Source organism: Tamandua tetradactyla, chromosome 3 (assembly GCF_023851605.1).
Source record: "Tamandua tetradactyla isolate mTamTet1 chromosome 3, mTamTet1.pri, whole genome shotgun sequence".
In the NCBI taxonomy this organism is placed as follows: Eukaryota; Metazoa; Chordata; class Mammalia; order Pilosa; family Myrmecophagidae; genus Tamandua; species Tamandua tetradactyla.
In genome coordinates this window covers 134,446,630-134,465,313 of record NC_135329.1, presented here as the reverse complement: position 1 = coordinate 134,465,313, position 18,684 = coordinate 134,446,630, and positions in this window count along the sequence as shown.

Genomic DNA, 18,684 nt, shown 5'->3' with positions numbered 1-18,684 from the left:
AAAGGCTGATCTTAGCCTCTAGAGGCCACCACTGTCCTTGGCCCATGGCCTCCACTTTCTATTTCCAAGCCAGCAGTATTGATTCAAATTCTTGTCATGTCTCATCTCTCTGACTCACTCTTCTACTATTTTCTTCCACATGTTGGGACTCCTGTTTTTAGATTGTGCCCCCTTGGATTACTTGGGTGGGCACAATCTAAAAACAGGAGTCCCAACATGTGGAAGAAAATAGTAGAAGAGTGAGTCACCAAGATAATCTCATCATCTTAAACTTAATCACTTTTATAAATTTCTTCCCTTCAGGTAAGATAACATATTCACAGGTTTTGGGGAATAAAGCATGGACATCTTTAGGGACTGTAATGTTGGTTACTACTGCATGCCTTCATCAGATTTTAGTATCAAGATTTTGCAGGCTTGATTTGGGATGTGTACTTTCTTTTTCTGTTCAGTGGAAGCATTTCTGTAAGATGTAGAAACATTCAGATTTTCTTTGTCCTATTGCACCAGTTTTGGTGAGTTGTCTTTTTCAAGGGATTTGCCAATTCATCTACATTTTAAAATTTATTAGCAACAGTTGTTTTTGCTTTGTATCTTTTTAATTTCTTTTGGATTTATAATGATGGCTCCTTTTTCATTCCTGATATTAGTATTCTATACCTTCTCTCTTTTTTTTTAACAAGCTTGCTAAGATTTTACAAATTTTATTTATCTTTTGTGAGAACCCCTTTTGGCTTTGTTGATTTTTGTTTTTGTATATGTTTTCTATTTCATTAATCTTATTAATTTAGTAATTCTTCTACTACTTTCTTTGGTTTGATGTGCTTTTTTTTTTTTAACATTTTGAGATGAATACTTACTGGTTTCAGCCTTTCTTCTTTCCTCATATATGTAGTTAAGGCTATATATTTTTATATATGATAAGCTTTAACTATTTTTCTTATGTTCTGTTGTCATATTTTCATATCTTTTGCTTCAAAATACTTTGATATTCCAGTGTGTTTTTTCTTTGGCACACAAGTGATGTAGAATCGTTTTATTTAATTTTCCAATAATTGGAGATTTTCCATTGATTTAAAAATATTTTTATTGATAAAACAACATACAAATACAAGCATTTTTAACGTACAAACATTCCATGCATGGCATACAATCAGTGGCTCACAATATCATCACATTGTGTATTTATCACCCTGGTCATTTTTTAGAACATTTACATCACTCCAGAAAAATAAATAAAAGTAAAAAAGAAAAAACTCACACATACCATACCCTTTACCCATCCCTCTCATTGACTACTAGTATTTCCATCTACCAATACATATACATATACATATACATATACATATACATATACATATACATATACATATACATATACATGTACATATATTTATTTATTTATTTATTTTGCACGGGCATACCCAGTATATTTTAACCTTTGTTCCCCTGTTATTTGTTTATTTTTTTTACTCATCTGTCATGCTCTACATAAAAGGAGCATCATACACAAGGTTTTCACAATCACACAGTCACATTGTAAAATGTATATCATTATACAGTCATCTTCAAGAAGCAAGGCTACTGGAACATAGCTCAACAGTTTCAGGTACTTCCCTTTAACCATTCAAATACACCACAAACTGAAAAAGGATATCTATATAATGCATAAGAATAACCTCCAGGATAACCTCTCAACTCTGTTTGAAATCTCTCAACCACTGACACTTCATTTTTTTCTCATTTCTCTTCCCACTTTTGGCCAAGAAATTTTTCTCAATCCCTTGATGCTGGATCCCAGCTCATCCTGGGATTCTGTCCCACGTTGTCAAGGAGATTTACACCCCTGGGAGTCATGTCCCATGTAGGGTGGGGAAGGCAGTGGATTCATTTGCTATCTTGGCTTAGACAGGGCTACATCTGAACAACAAAAGAGGTTCTCTGGGGGTAACTCCTAAGCCTAATTTTAAGTAGGCTTAGCCTATCCTTTGCAGGAATAATTTTAATAAGGATGAACCCCAAGATCGAAGGGTCAGCGTGTTGATTTGGTCGTCCCCACTGCTTGCAAGAGAATCAGAAATTCTCCATATTGGGAAGTTGGATCTTTCTCCTTTTTCCCCATTCCACTAAGGGGGCTTTGCAAATACGTCTTTATTCACTGTCCAAATCACTCTGGGATTTATTGGGATATCACATTAACCTGGACAAACCAACAAAATCTCATGCCTATTCAAGATTCCCTGTTCTTATGGTGTTCAACTAAACTGACCATGCAAGTTAAATTAGAAAATGCGCTACCCAAAATATAAATTTTGCACCAAATAAACATCTCTCCCTTAAGTCTCACACAGATGTTGAAGTTTTAAGATATGGATGATATCATCCTTTACCCAGTCTTCTGATATAGTACTATCCAGATCAGCTTCATTCATATATTTACTCGATGTCTGATAACTTTTTCAATGTTTTAAACAGTTCTTGTATGGGGTGATGCTGACTTTCATAACTATAGAACTCTGACCCTGAGTCTCAGGTGTCACATAAATACCTGAAGTTTCTAGGAAAGCCTAGGTTATGTACAAACAACTCAGTACCTCAGAATTTAGAATTAACAGTTATACCTCTTGAATATATGTGACTTCTGTAAGAATTTAAAATCTAGGACCCTTTACAAAAAGCCCCAATCTGATAACCCATGCTCTCAACTTTAGTTCACTGAATTTTTATATTATAGTTAGTTCATATAATTGAGGCATAGTAATATTTATCTTTTTGTTCCTGACATTTCATTCAACACACTGCTCTTAAGGTTCATTCTTCAAGTTGCATGCCTCACAACTTCATTCCTTCTTGCAGTGGCTCAGTAGTCCATTGTATATATACACCATAGTTCCCTCTTCCATTCCTCAATCATGATAGGATACCTCCATTCATTGTGGATCATGAACACTGCCACCAGAAACACCAGTGTGCAAATATCCATTCCTGTCCTCACACTCAGTTCCTCCAGATATATACTGAGCACCTGGGTTTCAGGATTATATTGATCTTTTTTTAACCTAAGATTTCTAGCTTAGCATCATCATGTTAGAAATTATATTTTAATCATTTAGTTCTTTGACATTTGTTGGAACTTGCTTGATGACTCAGTCAAGGATAATTTTTTTCCTAGTATTTACTTCAAAAGAATGTGTATTCCATTTGTTGTGCGCAGTTGTCTACATATGTCATATAGGGCAAGTTGTTAATCATGTTGTTTAAATCTTTTATATTCCTAATGAGTTTTTGGAAATATTCTTATGGTTAAGTGTGTCAGCATGGCTAGATTATGATGTCCAGTCATTTGTTCAGACAAACACTGATCTAATTGTACCTGTGAGGATATTTCATGGGTTTAAATCATCAGTAAGTTGCTTTCATCTATGGCTGATTACATATACAATCGATTAAGGAGATTGACTTCACCAAAGAGAGAAGTCTCATCCAATCGGTTGAAGGCCTTGAAAAGAGAACTGATGACTTCAGCAATCAGAGGGAAGAATTTCCATCTCTAGTTCAGCCAGCTAGCTTATCCAAGGGAATACATTGAAAACCTCAAGTATATTTCCCAGCTTATACCCTATGGAATTCAGGCTTGCCCATCCCTACAGTTGGGTGAGCCAATTTCTATAATGAATCTTGTAGTATTGACATATATGACATAACATTATATATGCATATGCTATTGGTTCTGTTTCCCTAGAGAAACCCAATTAATACACTTATTTTATAGATTCAGGTATGTTTGTCTTCCACTATTGTGGTGGCCTGGAGCAATAAACCCCAGTAAAGCATGTCCTTAAACTTGGTCCCTTCCCGTGGGTGTGAACCTTATAAATAAGACCTTTTGACAAGGTTACTTCAGTTAATGTTAACCCAACTGAGTCAGTAGAGGTCTTAACACTATTATTATTACTACACAGAGGTAGAAAGCCACAGGGAGCCACAAATCACTGAAATCAATGGAACCCAGAGATGTCAAGAAAGGCTGCCATGTGCATTTCCATGTGTCAGAAAAGACAAGGTGACCAAGGATCACTTGCAGCCAGCCTAGAATGCCACAGTCTTCTTGGAGAAAACATCATCTTGATGATGCCTTTATTTTGGACTTTTCCTAGCCTCAAACCCATGAGCCAATTAATTCCCATTGTTTAATCCAACCCATTGCATGGTATTTCTTTTAGTAGCCAGGAACTAAAATGAATATATTATGGAATTTTCTAGTTCTTTTAGTTATGTCAATTTTTGCTTTATAAATTTTGAAGCAGTGTTATTACGTGCATAAAATTTAGAGTATTTTTATATTTCTAGCTTTATATTCTCCTGGTAGATTAGCTTCTTTAATTTTATAATTTACTTCTACCCTAGTAGTACTTTGTGGCTTAAAATTTATTCTGTTTGATATTAGTGTATTATCACCAGTTCCTTTAGTCAGTGTGCACATGAAACGTCTTTTTTCCATCTGTTTACATTTTTTTCTTCAAGAAAAGTTTATTGAAGAGAAAATGAGTGCATGCTCAAGAATTGAGCGTGGGTATGCTCAAAAGAGAGACACCCATCCATTTACATTTAATTTATCTTTATATTGAAGTTGAGTCTTTAGTAAGCAACCTAAGTTTGAGTTTCATTTTTTATCCAGTTAGACAATATTAGTTTTTTAATTGGAGTATTTAGTTTGTGTACATTTATTTATAACTTTTACATTTGGGTTTATACCAATCATATTCTTTGTCCCATCAGTTCTTTATTTATTTAATAACTTTTCTTTTCTTTATTATTTTATTTTGGATTAATAAGGTTTTCTGTTATTACATAGCCAACCAATAAATTTATAAGTTGTTCCTTCTTTTACTAATATTTGAGTAACTACTTAGAAATTAAAACACATATACTTGACTTCTTAGTATCTACTATAAATTAGTACTTTTATCATGTACTAGGTAATGTTAGGTCCTTAAAATTCTTAAACTCCATTTACCCCTGCTAAGGGTAAGTCAGCTATTGCTGCATAATTTTAAAAAAGTACAAAATCTCAGTGGCATATAGCAATAATAAATATTTGTTTCTCACACATCTGCAGGTTGGACAGGTAGCTCTGTTTATCTTCGCAGAGCTGTTCACATGACTACAGGTTGACTAGGCTTTGGCTAAACAAGTCTGGTCTGGATTGAGCAGCTTCAGGTTGTGGGTCTAACTCACTCCATTCTGCTCCACATGTGTTCATGGTATCTTGACCTAGAAGGAAATGCCTACCTAGGGGAAACTCTTTTCACGGTGATGTCCTAAGAACAAAGAAGTATGACTAACCATGCAAGCACATTTTAGGTGTTTTCTTGCATTGGAGCATCCCATTAGTTTCAGTAAGTCTTAAAGTTGAACCAAAAGTCAAGAGTGAGAGAAATGTACCCTGTCTTTTGTGGAAGAAGCTGCAAAATTGCATAGTTAAAAGCGTGGAAACTGTGAGTGATGAAGAAATGGGTGATAGAACCCACTTATCATGATGTCTCTCCCTACAGACTCCTTGTAAAGAAAATATTATTTTTTTCAAGTTTCTAAGAATACACATATATTTCTGAGCTCCAGTTTGACATAACTGAATTTCTCTGTTTTTCCCACTTATAAATTGTGTTGGAGTTCATGGGCTTTGTGGTGGCAAGAAGGGTGGAATTCAACTCAAGGGTATTTTTAACTCATTTTTTTTTTGTTGTTGTCTGAGATTCCTGTGAAGAATGAGTTACAGCATTGTATATGCCCCACATTTATACCTAAATGGAAATTCCTTAAATCTCAGTAACATTTCAAACTCCTCTTTATGGATTGCTTTCTGAGTTTTCAGAGAATGATCATTTAAATTGGGATGTTAGAAGACAAGGGAATTTGGCAGTATTAGAACAGGCCTTGGTGAATTTGGAATATTTGGAGCTTGGAGAAGGTGATATGTTGGCATTAGATTTAGGGAAATGTAGAGATGTGAGAAAAGAAAAAAAAAAGATTAAGCAATTTTTTCTGTTACAAATTTAGTTCCCCTAGTGATCATGGCCATATTTTTTATAAGAGATGTTTAAACGTTGCATATTAGCAAACCATTATATTCAAAATTCTTGATGTATATCTTTTAAAAAAATGTATAGGAAATCACATTTTCTAAATCAACTTCAGTTTTCTATTTGCGTCAACTGAAACATGAAAGATGTTCATCTTCTATGCTGATTGATCTTCAGTTGGCATCAGTTCTCTTTAATTTTAAGCTTTTCTGAACACCCCTCTTTCCTGCCAAATAAACAAATAAAACAATACTTAAAAGCCACTAAGGAAAGGGGCTACTGTTTAAAGAGGGAGGGGAAACTTTTTTTTATCCCTATCAAGTACCTCTGACACTTGGGACAATGAATTAAATGCCACCTTGTAAAAAGCAGCAATTACATTTAAAAATACATTAGAAAATAATTAAGATACTCAACTAATCTGCTTATAATTAAAATAGGGTGCTATTAATTTTAGTTCAATATATACACCAATTATATACAACCCTAAAAAAGTCAATTATATATAACAATGTGAGTTAAAAGAGAGGAGAATAAAGCAACCAAAACCTGAACACAGATAATGAAGAAAAGACAAAAAACAGGCAAGAACAGGAAGGGAACCAGACCCAGAAGAGATGAGAATGGGGTATACTGAATATGAAGGAGGGAGAAATAGAGGATTAATGAGACCAAACCTCTTCAGTTGTGTGTTAAAGAGAACAATCCCTTCTAATCTAGAGATTATTAAAATTTGATTAGTGATTTAAACACTGTTCACAGACTTTCACTTATTTAAACCTACTCAGCAGTGTTCAAGATAAACTGCACCCAAATTGGGATTTGGATAGGAATTATTCTTTGGGCTGCAGTTGTTGAGATCAGAGCATTAGGCAACTTTAGGGATAAGAATAGTGCTCATCAACCCCAGCCTAGAGTTTTTAGTGCTAAGTTTAAAGTACTCCTGTAAACAATTTTTGTGAATATTTTGTAGATACATTTTTTTCATTACTGCTGCATACCATGCCCATTTTTTTTAAAAATCATGCTCTTTTAAAACTTCATCTCTTAGATCTTTTTCAGCCACAGGAAATAAAGGACCCAGTGTGTAGGATCCAAATAAATAGAAAATACCAGAGAGCACCGCATACAGTAAGGACAAGTATTGTTTTGTGAAAACTTTGCTATAAGCATTTGACATATGTACGGTTATTCTGTATTTCAATGCATCTTTGAATTGTGGATCATGGTCAAAAAAGTTTGAAAGCTTCTACATAGACCACATTCTCTTTCCACATCTAACTTTGACCCTAAAACAAACAAACAAAAATTCAAAAAGGGCAAATTTGCGTTTTGATTTGAAGATTCAATGTGGAGTAAAACTTACTGACATGTATAGTCTTTTATGACCCTAAAACCACAGGCAAATAACTTGGATGGTTCTAATTACACTTTCTTCTATTTAAGAAGCTGACATACATCTTTCAAGGTGTTTGGAAAGTTAATAAGGAAGCTAAATAATGATTTTTGAGGTCATATTCATGTCTACCTAGGCTTACTTTTTTATTGGCTCTTGAAGACATTGCCAATGCTTCTGTAATAGTTTATTCATTTATTAAAATATACTATAAATGTAAATATTTATTAATTATAGCATAATGTGTAATATTGGGTTCTTTGAAGACAGGTATAGTGAAAATGTTAGGTATTTACAACTAGCTGCATATATTTCCTAATTTTTAATCAAACCACTACATGTAGTCATCAGTTTTCTGACTACTATCTGCTTAGATGTCAGTCACTCCTTACACTCTTTCTAGATGAAATTAAAGTATTAACAGAAATAATTTTTGCATGGAAAGTGGAAAATCTAATAGGAGTGGTGAAACTAGATTGATTTTTGCATGTAGTGCCCCTGACTGTATTCTGACAATTTTTAGCTTGTTTCCTTGAGAAGCTCAATAATACATGGGGAAAAACATACACAGATTTGAGCAGGTTTTAAGCTTTGCTTCTTTTGAAGTTCTCAAAATATTCCTGGAAAGTGAAAAATAAAATAAAGTTAGCCTGCCAAGCAACAGTATTGCTGCATATCTCCCATACCTTATAGTGACCACATGTAGTTTGAAGCATGGCACTAGCCGTGATAAGTGTTATTCTGCACTTTTACAAATGCATAGTGACAACAGCAATAAAACACAAGAAAGGAAAAAAAATTATAGAATGGAGAAAATTTTCAAAAAGCTTTAAGATATACCATTTGCAAGCTAATTTTGAAATTCTTAGTAAACATGGCATTCCTTCATTGAAAATCTCAAGTATTTAAACAATCCAAATCTAAAATTATTTTTGATCTTAGCAAAGATTGTTCAGCCACATGAAAAATATTGTAAGTTTAGGTTTTAGAATTCTCCTAGGTGGTATTTTATTAAAATTAAATGCTTGTTTCTCCACCCTTGAAAATCTCACAAGTTAATAAATGAGTGTTTTGCAATATGGTTTGGATTTATCTCCCCAGAATATAAAGCAGTGATGCTGAGAGAGTGGAGGACTCATTTATACTTACTTACTTACTATTTAATTGATTTAAAAAATAATATTTATATAGTGAACAGATAAAGAATTAAGACAGATAATTGGACAATGGTGAAATGATGCATTGACAAGGAGAAGAATGGGTATTAAAACTACAGTGACTAGTGGAAGTAATCAAGAAATAAGAAAAATAACCAAATAATTTACTCTGTGCTCTTTCCTAGGCCAAGGAGGAGTGCTTTCCTCATTTGAATCACAAATGTCTAATGTAGAGAAAGCCCTTTCTCAGTGATTTCTGGATGGCTTGAATAGTCTTACCAACATAATTCCACCTTCACTTTTCTAAATTCATCTCTGGCCACATCTCTTCTTATACCTTATGATGTGCTCTTTTATATTCCCTTGTATTGGATAATTCACTCCCTGACATATTTTATTCCCCTTTCTTTCTCTCTCTGCAAATGTTATCTATACTTCACTTCACAGCTCTAAACTCACCTACACCAGAAAACTTCCTGTCACTGAGAATTAACCACTTCCTCTGTGTTTCTAAACCTTCATACCTCTCTTAAAGTATTTATCACATTGAATCATATTGTTTATGTTTCCTAATATGGACTATGAATCGTCAAAGACAAGGTCAGAAACTGGGTCTTAATAATCTTTGCATTCTTAGATCTCAGAATATATAAGCTCACAATAAAATTTTATTGACTTGTTAGGTGTTTTGCACTAGAGAGGCAGCAACAGTATATTCTAAGCCTAAGAAGAAATTTGCTGATTTAAAGGCAGCTGACTTCATACTTATTTTCTACCCCAGCCCAGTCTAATCTCTTCAGTTTGCTGGGGGTTTTGGGAAAACAACAACAGCCAAATAAGATTTTCCTTAATGCATGTAATCCCTCTGTACTTATTACTCTTTTATCCCTAGCAATTCTGTTTATAGAGAATCTTCATTTCAAAGATATTCTAACTCTCTTCTACCACTCAAGTTTTAGGTCACTTGACTATTTGTGGTTTCTTGTGTAATAGCCAGGACATCTGTGTCTCTGCTTTTAGGGTGTCACTGGTCTTTTTAAAAAAAAGCCAAAGCAAATATATCTCACGATTCTGTCATTAAAAAAATGTTTCATTTATTCATGCATTTATTCATTAGTTTTATCAATTTTATCAAATTTTATCAGTTTATCAATTATTGTGTAGATTTTTATGTCAGATTCTTTGTTGGGCAATAAAGGTGTTGCAGAAGAGCCTACGGTCCATTGGGACTGGTGGGAGATGAGCTATAAGTAAACAGAAAAGCACAATAGAAAGTGTTAGGATAATAGGAGACATGGGAGACATGGAGGGCGAGTGCTTTAAGAGAGCAGAAAAGAAGACAGGGTGCAGGAAAATATTTCACAGAAGAAATGATATTAGAATGAGATTTTGAAGGCAGAGGAGTTCGCAAGCTTGAATAAACATAGGTATTTGGGACAGAAGGAATAGTATATTTAAAAAAACCCCACAGAGTTATGAAAAGGCTTAGCCTATTGAGAAAGGATTCAAGTCTGATTGGACCAGGTATTTAGGCTGTTTATTCAGAGAATAGGCATCAGATGATGCCAACTTATAGTTGGTCTAGCTCCAGGCCAGGAAAGAGCCTTGATTCACGCATAAATCTCAATTCACCAACAGTACCCCATCAGTAATGGAGTTTTGAAGGGGTCAGAGATAAAATTCAGTTATTGTCTGTATAAGCTGAGCAGATAACTCCTAATTCTGCAGGGCAGGCCTTCTTCTTCTTCATTGACTGTAATTGAAGACAGAGAAGAATGGTTTATGGATTATGTGAAAAGAAGGACCTCAAGATTTGCAGATGTGATCAAGTAAGTAATTCACAGGTGGATTCCACTATTAAAGAAGAAGTAATGTGCCTATATTAAGGATATGTCAAGAACTAGAAAGCCATGAAAGACATCTTTATCCTATGGAAGATAGGAAAAAAATTAGAAACCAGAAACATTAAGTGATTTGTCCAAGATCATCAAACTTATTAACAAAAGAGCTGGGGCTGGAACTAGGACTCTGGCTTCCAGGCCAGTATCACTGCCATGGGGACATCATGCTAGTCCTGTCAAACTGCTATTTAATAGGAATGTCAAAGAATCTCAACACATGATAGAAATAGAAGATTTCCAGAGGAACTTTGACATTCTTTGAAGTTAGTAGACTGCTAATCATTTTTTTCCCTGAGAAATATCACTTGAAATATGAATTTATTTCCCTACATCCAAGAATGCAAACATTTCTCTGAGCTTTCAGGAAGCAAAAACTCATTCTTCTTTTGTTATTCAGATGCCATCTAGAGTACCTACCAATTTTGACTTGGTTGAAATTATCTGGCATTCTCTGTGTAATCCAAATTAAGAGTAATATTAACCAGGGTCCCAGAGAGGAAATGAGACCACATTCATAATACTCACAGAGGGACAACTGAAAAGGCTTCAGTGAAGGGACTGTTTACCAAGAAATGGGTATGATTAAGGAACACTAACAAGGGATGGTGAATCACCCTGGGACTAGTGATTGTGGGAGAGATGTTAACAACTAAGGTCTAAAGAAGAAAGGAGAAGGATTGTTACTAGAATCCAGAGGGACTATTAGTAAATGTAAGACAGCCCTTGCACATAATCTGTGGTTACAGTTTTAGGAATATGGTCACTGGCAACCTGAAGTATAGCAGGAAAGGAACCACAGAATAAATCTCCCAACATCAACTTTTTCCTGTTCTCCAGTCTCCTCAGTGCCACAATTTAACCAAACCCATTAGAAAATCAGAGAATGAGAGAGCCTATTGGTTTGATCCATTCAAGTCAGCTTCTAAGAGCACAGAGCAGGGTAGATAAAGATGGAGAGTGGATCTGAAGGGGCAAATGGAGAATATCCAGGACTAGGGCAAATACAAATACATCCATATCCTGACCCATAAATCTCTTCAATCTTCCCTTTCCACAACCTTTCCTGGATGTGCAGCTCTGCAGACTGCTCTAATGTAAAAAACTTTACCGAACACTACTGGGAGAATTATGTAAATATGAATAGTTTGACTGAGAAGTGACTAAGGAAAGCGGGAAACATGACCCCTATCTGCAAGCATTGGTGGGAATGGAAATGATTTCCTGTGGGAACTCAGATGGTATTACTGTTAAATCATTTGTATACTGTTAAATGAGTTGCGTGCTTGTGGGGCAAAGAGGTCTTGGAACTGTGTTTGCTGGCATTCTCCCTACCTCCATCATTGTCTACAAGCATTCGAAAGGTTGGGAAAATAGCAGGAGAAGGCTTTAATTCAAGGTGATAGAACCAGAAGCAGTAAAGTAAAATCAGAAAAAGGATATTGCAGGTTAAAAAACATGAAAATGTTCATAGCAGAAGAAGTAATCTTTTGTTAAAATATTCTAAAGGAATAAAATATGGGAAAGCTATCCTTTTGCATATTTAATGCCAGAGTATGCTGATCGCCAAAAAATTACTACTGAAAAGTACTCTTTGTGGAGAAAAAATACCACATGGTTTATTTCTTGTATGCATAGCTAACAAATACACTTAGCAAGATTAAAAAGCATTAGAAAGCCTCAAATTTAGATATGGCTAATTGATATTTACTTTTTTCTAAAATACCATTTCTGATACTAAACATTTTTAAATCTCAGAAGATAAAAATTTCTTTCTTCCCTTTAGGTGAAATGCTGAATATGTAGTTTAAAAAACCTAACTTAATAAACATTTTATGAAAAGGGGTTTGGGCTTTGAAGCTTGCTTTCAAGTAACATATTTAAAGCATAATACAAACCTTAGTTTTCAATTAAATTAAACATATATTGTGTACCTACTAAAACTAATGTTTTACAAGATTAAGGCTTTTCTCCCTGACCTGATGAGTTTTTATGGGCAAGTTATGTTTTACATTTTGTTGTCCCTCATACACACCTGAAATAATTCCTTGAAAATAAATTGTGTTGTAAAATTTCATTTTACAGATCATTTACTGTGTCAGATGCTGTTCCAAGCACATTGGGTATATTAATCCATTCAAACCCCTTAATTTTATAAGATATTTCTATCTTTATAGATGAGATAACTGAGGCTTGAAAGCTTATGTTATTTGCTCAAGATTATACAAGCAGTTGGTGGAAGAAATAGGATTCAAATCTGAGAAACTGGATCCCAGACTTTGGGTTTTTATGTATGAAACTTATTCCATATTGAAGGTTGAGGTTGTGTGGGACCAGAACATAAGGAGCCTTGCATGCCAGGATATCAGATCGGCAAGGGAAAATTATAGGTTTTTACATATGAAAGTATCATGATAAAATCTGTTTCAGGAAGGTAAGTCTGATGTCAATTTTTTTTTAACTTTTTTTATTGTATAGTATAACATATATGCAAAGCGAATGTTATAGTTTGCTAGCTGCCGGAATGAATATACCAGAAACAGAATGGCTTTTAAAAAGGGGAACTTAATAAGTTGCTAGTTTACAGTTCTAAGACAAAGAAAATATCCCAATTAAAACAGGTCTATAGAAATATCCAATCAAAGGCATCCAGGGCAAGATACCTTGGTTCAAGAAGGCCGATGAAGTTCAGTGTTTTTCTCTCAAGTGAGAAGGCACATGATGAACACAGTCAGAGGTTCTCTCTTATCTGGAAAGACACATGGTGAACATGGTCAGGGTTCCTCTCTCATCTGGAAGGGCACATGGCAAACATGGCATCATCTGCTAGCTTCTTCTCCTGGATTCCTGTTTCATGAAACTCCCTGGAAGGAATTTTCCTTCTTCATCTCCAAAGGTCACTGGTTGGTGGACTTTGCTTCTCGTGGCTATGTCATTCTGCTCTGCTGTCTGAATCTTTCATTCTCCAAAATGTTTCCTCTTTTATAGGACTCCAGAAACTTATCAAGACCCACCCAAATGGGTGGAGACATGTCACCTAATCCATCTTAACAACCACTCTTGATCAAATCACATCTCCAGGGAGACGATCTTATTACAGTTTCAAACATACAGTATTGAATAGGGATTATTCTGCCTTTACGAAATGGGATTTAGATTAAAGCATGGCTTTTCTAGGTGACATACATCCTTTCAAACCAGCACAGCAAAGAAATAAAAAAGCAATAGTTTTCAAAGCACTCTGCAACAAGTAGTTACAGGACAGATCCCAGAGTTTGTCATGGGCTACCATACGATCCTCTCATATTTTTCCCTTTAGCTGTTAGAAGGCTTAACTTTTTTTTAATCATCACAATCAACTTTTTTCTTTCTTTTTTTTTGTGAAGAATAACATGTATACAAAACAGCAATAAATTTCAAAGACAGCAGCACAATTAGTTGTAGAACATATTTCAGAATTTAACATGGATTACAATTCCATAATTTTAAATTTTTACTTTTAGCTGCTCTGAGATACTGGACACTAAAAGAAATATCCATTTAATGATTCAGCATTCATATTCATTTCTTAAATCCTATCTTCACTGTATAACTCATCATCACCTTTGATCTTTCCATCCCTCTCTTTAGGGGTGTTTGGGTTATGGCCATTCTAAATTTTTCATGTTGGAAGGGTCTGTCATTAATATGGGGTAGGGAGGTGGAACTATCTGATGTTCTGGAGAGGCTGGGTCCTCTAGGTTTCAGGATTTATCTGGACCAGGAACCCATCTGGAGGTTGTAGGTTACTGGAAAGTTACTCTAGTGCATGGAACCCTTGTGGAATCCTATATATTGCCCTAGGTTTTCTTTAAGATTGGCTGGAATGGTCCTGGTTGGGGTTTGGCAGGTTATGATAGGTAGCAAGGTCTAACTGAAGCTTCTATAAGAGCAACCTCCAGAGCAGCCTCTCAACTCTATGTGAACTCTCTCTGTCACTGTTACTGTATTAGTTACACTTCTTTTCCCCCTCTTGATCAGGATGAAATTGTTGATCCCACAGTGCCAGGGCTGGATCGATCCCTGGAAGTCATCTCCCATCGCCAGGGAGACATTCACCCCTGGATGTCATTTCCCATGTAGGGGGGAAGGCTATGATATCACTGGCAGAGTTGGGCTTAGAGAGTGTGAGGCGACATCTGAGCAACAAAAGAGATCCTTCAGAAGTAACTCTTAGGCATGCCTATAGGTAGTCTAAGCTTCTCTGCTACCTATATAAGCTTCACATGAGTAAGACTCAGTCTCAAGGGCATGGCCTTTTGATTTCAATGTCCCTAAACTTTGACACAGTATCAGGGGATTCCCTAATGGTAAGGTTTAATAGTTCCATATTCTTTCTCCCATCCCTCAAGGAACTTTGTCAATACACTTTGATTATCTGCTTAATATACTCGAGGATGTATCCAGGTATTACAGTAATCTATATGGGATTGAAAGACCTCTTTCTTATTCTGTGTTTCAATTGTTTAGATGAGCTATACAGATAGGTGGAGTTAGATTATGCACTACAGAAAATTTCAGTTCCAGAGCAAATAAACCTTTCTTTCTTTGGTCTCAAAGAGTGTGTATGGTTCTAAAATATAGACTCTGTCTTTCTTACCCCTGTGTTCTGAATTACTTTAACCCTAGACTGCTCGGCTTTGTTCTTACCTCTAAAATATCAGATTATATATATATATATATATATATATATATATATATATATATATAGCCTCTCAAAATCCAGAATTAATAACCACCACTTCAGTCTTAATGTGTCTGCTCTAAAAGCTTACAATCTAGCCCCCTGTTTTCTTATAAGCATTTTCTAAAGGTGACCATACCATTCTTGTTCTTTTGTTTCTGGCTTATTTTGATCACCAAATGTTCCACATGTTCATTTACATCATTGCATGCCTCACGACTGTGTTCCCTTTTTGTAGCAGCACAACATTCTTTCATAGGTATACATCATTGCTCACCAATTTACTTCGTAGTCAGTGCATCCTTCAACCACTTGCATTCATCAGTCATCATGTATAGTGCCCAAAGTCCACAGTCTGTCAACATTCTCAATTTTAGATAATTTCATTGTTCCCAAGAAAAAGAAAACCAATAAACACACCCTCATCAAATAGGAAATCTAAACCTCCTCTTAACTCTTGCCCATCCACTCATTATTAACCTCCACTGTTACTGTGGTAGTGCTTATGTTTTCCTTTTGAACATAGCCCATAGCATGCAATAGCAGTTTTCCCCCTGTACCCTGGATTTAAACACTCTTTGTGCATGAAATCATATCTTTGAAGTAGTTCTTGCAAGAACTAATTTATATTTCTAGTGTTAATCAATGGCACACAAAGGCCTATACAACCCCTTTCAATCTTGTTCATCTTCAGTATGGTAATGTTACTTATATACCTACTAGAGAACCACGTTCACTCTTATCTATTTCCATATATTGGAATTTCCATATATTGGGAGCTAAGGGTTCACCCATCTCTAGCTTCTATGTATCTCTAGGTCCCCTATATTCTGTATTATGAGCTTCTGATTATTCCTTTATGCTGGTCATGAAAGTGGAATCATACAGTATCTATCCTTTTGTGTCTGACTTATTTCACTCAGCATTATGTCCTCAAGGCTTGTCCATCTTGTCATGTGCTTCATGATGTCATTTTGCCTTACTGTTGCATAATATTCCATCATATGTATATACCACATTTTGTTGATCCACTTGCCTGTTGATGGGTATTTACTTTGTTTCCATCTTTTGGCGATTGTGAAAAATGCTGCTATGAACATTGGTATGCAAATGTCTGTTTGTTTCGTTATTGCTTGTTTACTCTTCTGGGTATATACAAGTAATGTATTGCTGGGTCATAGGGCAACTTGATATTTAGTTTTCTAAGGAACCACCAGTCTTCCATAGTGGCTGCACCATTATACATTCCCACCAGCAGTGCATAGGTGTCCCTGTTTCTCTACATCCTCTCTAACATTTATAGTTTCTTATTTGTTTAATAGCAGCCATTCTTATAGTTGTGAGGTAGTATCTCATTGTAGTCTTGATCTGCATTTCCCTTATAGCCAATGAAAATAAGCATCTCTTCATGGGCTTTTGAATCATCTGTATTTGCTCATCAGAAAAATGCCTGTTCATGTCTTTAGCCCATTTTATAATTGGGTTATTTGTTCTTTCGTTGTTGAGCTGTATGATTTCTTTGTATATACGGGAAATCAAACCTTTGTCCAATATGTGATTTCCAAATATTTTCCCCCACTGAGTTGACTGCTTCTTCATCTTTCTGGAAATGTCTTTTGAGGTGCATTTGATTTTGAGAAGTTCCTATTTATCTATCTTTTCTTTTGTTGCTTGTGCTTTGGGTGTAAAGTTTAGGAAGCTACCTCCTATTACTAGGTCTTGAAAATGTTTCCCTACATTTTCTTCTAGAAGTTTTTTTAGTGCTAGCTCTTATATTTAGGTGTTTGAGCTACTTTGAGTTAATTTTTGTGTAGGGTGTAAGATAGGACTCCCCTTTCATTCTTTTGGCTATTAACATCCAGTTCTTCCATGCCCAGTTATTAAAAAAACTATTTTGTCCCAGTTCAGAGGATTTGGGGGCCTTGTCAAAAATCAGTTGACCATAGATTTGGTGGTCTATTTCTGCACTCTGGATTCGATTCCATTGGTCAATGCTTCTATCTTTGTGCCAGTACCATGCTGTTTTGACCACTGTGGCTTTATAATAGGTTTTAAAGTCAGGGAGTGTTCTTTTTTAGAATACTTTTAGCTATTTGGGGTCTCTTTCCCTTCCAGATGAATTTGGTAATTAACTTTTCCAAGTCTTCGAAGTAGGCTGTTGGAATTTTGATTGGTGCTGTGTTGAATCTGCAGATCAATTTGGGGAGAATTGACATCTTAACTATATTTAGCCTTCCTTTCCATGTGCAGGGAATGTCTTTCCATCTATTTAAATCTCCTTTGATTTCGTTTAGCAATGTTATGTAATTTTCTGTGTATAAGTCCTTTACCTCCCTACTTAAGTTCATTCATAAATGCTTGATTTATTTAGTTGCTATTTTGAATGGAATTTTTTTCCTTAACTGACTCCTCAGTTAAGTCATTGCTTGTGTATAGAAACATTACTGATTTTTGTATGTCAATTTTATATCCTACCACTTTGATGAATTTGTTCAAGTAACTTTACTGTAGATTTCTCAGAATCTTCCAAGTATAGTATCATATCATCTTCAAATAATGAGAGTTTTACTTCTTCTTTTACAATTTGGATGCCTTTTATTTCTTTTCCTTCGTAATTGCTCTAGCTAGAACTTCTAGCACAATGTTGAATAATAGTGACAGAGGCCATCCTTGTCTCTTTCCTGATCTTAGGGAGAAAGCTTTCAGTAGCTCTCCATTGAGTATGATGCTGGCTATTGGTTTTTCATATATTCCCTTTATCATATTGAGGTAATTACCTTTGATTCCTATCTTTTGGAATGTTTTTGTCAGAAAAGGATGTTGAATTTTGTTGAATGCTTTTGCAGCATCAATCAAGATGATCATGTGATTTTTCCCTTTCAATTTCTTAATGTACTGTATTACATTAATTGATTTTCTTGTGTTGAGACATCCTTGCATTCCTGGTACAAACCCCACTCAGCCGTCATGTATAATTCTTTTAATGTGTTGTTGGATTCGATTTGCTAATATTTTGTTGAGAATTTTTGCATCTGTGTTCATTAGGGGGATTGACCTGTAGTTTTCCTTTCTTGTAGCATCTTTAATCAGTGTTAGTATTAAAGTGATATTAGCTTCAAAAAATGAGTTACGTAGAGTTTCTTTTTCCTCAATTTGTTGAAAGAGTTTGAGCAGGATTGGTGTTAGTTCTTTTTGGAATGTTTATAAAATTCCCCTATGAAGCCATTTGACCCTGGGTTTTTCCTTGTAGGAGGATTTTTGATGAGTGATTGAACCTCTCTACTTCTGATTGGTTTGTTGAAATCTTCTGTTTCGTCCTGAGTCAATGCAGCTTGTTTGTGTGTTTCTAGGAATTTGTCCATTTCATCTAAGTTGTCTAGTTTGTTGGCATATAGTTTTTATAGTATCCTCTTATGATTTCTTTTAT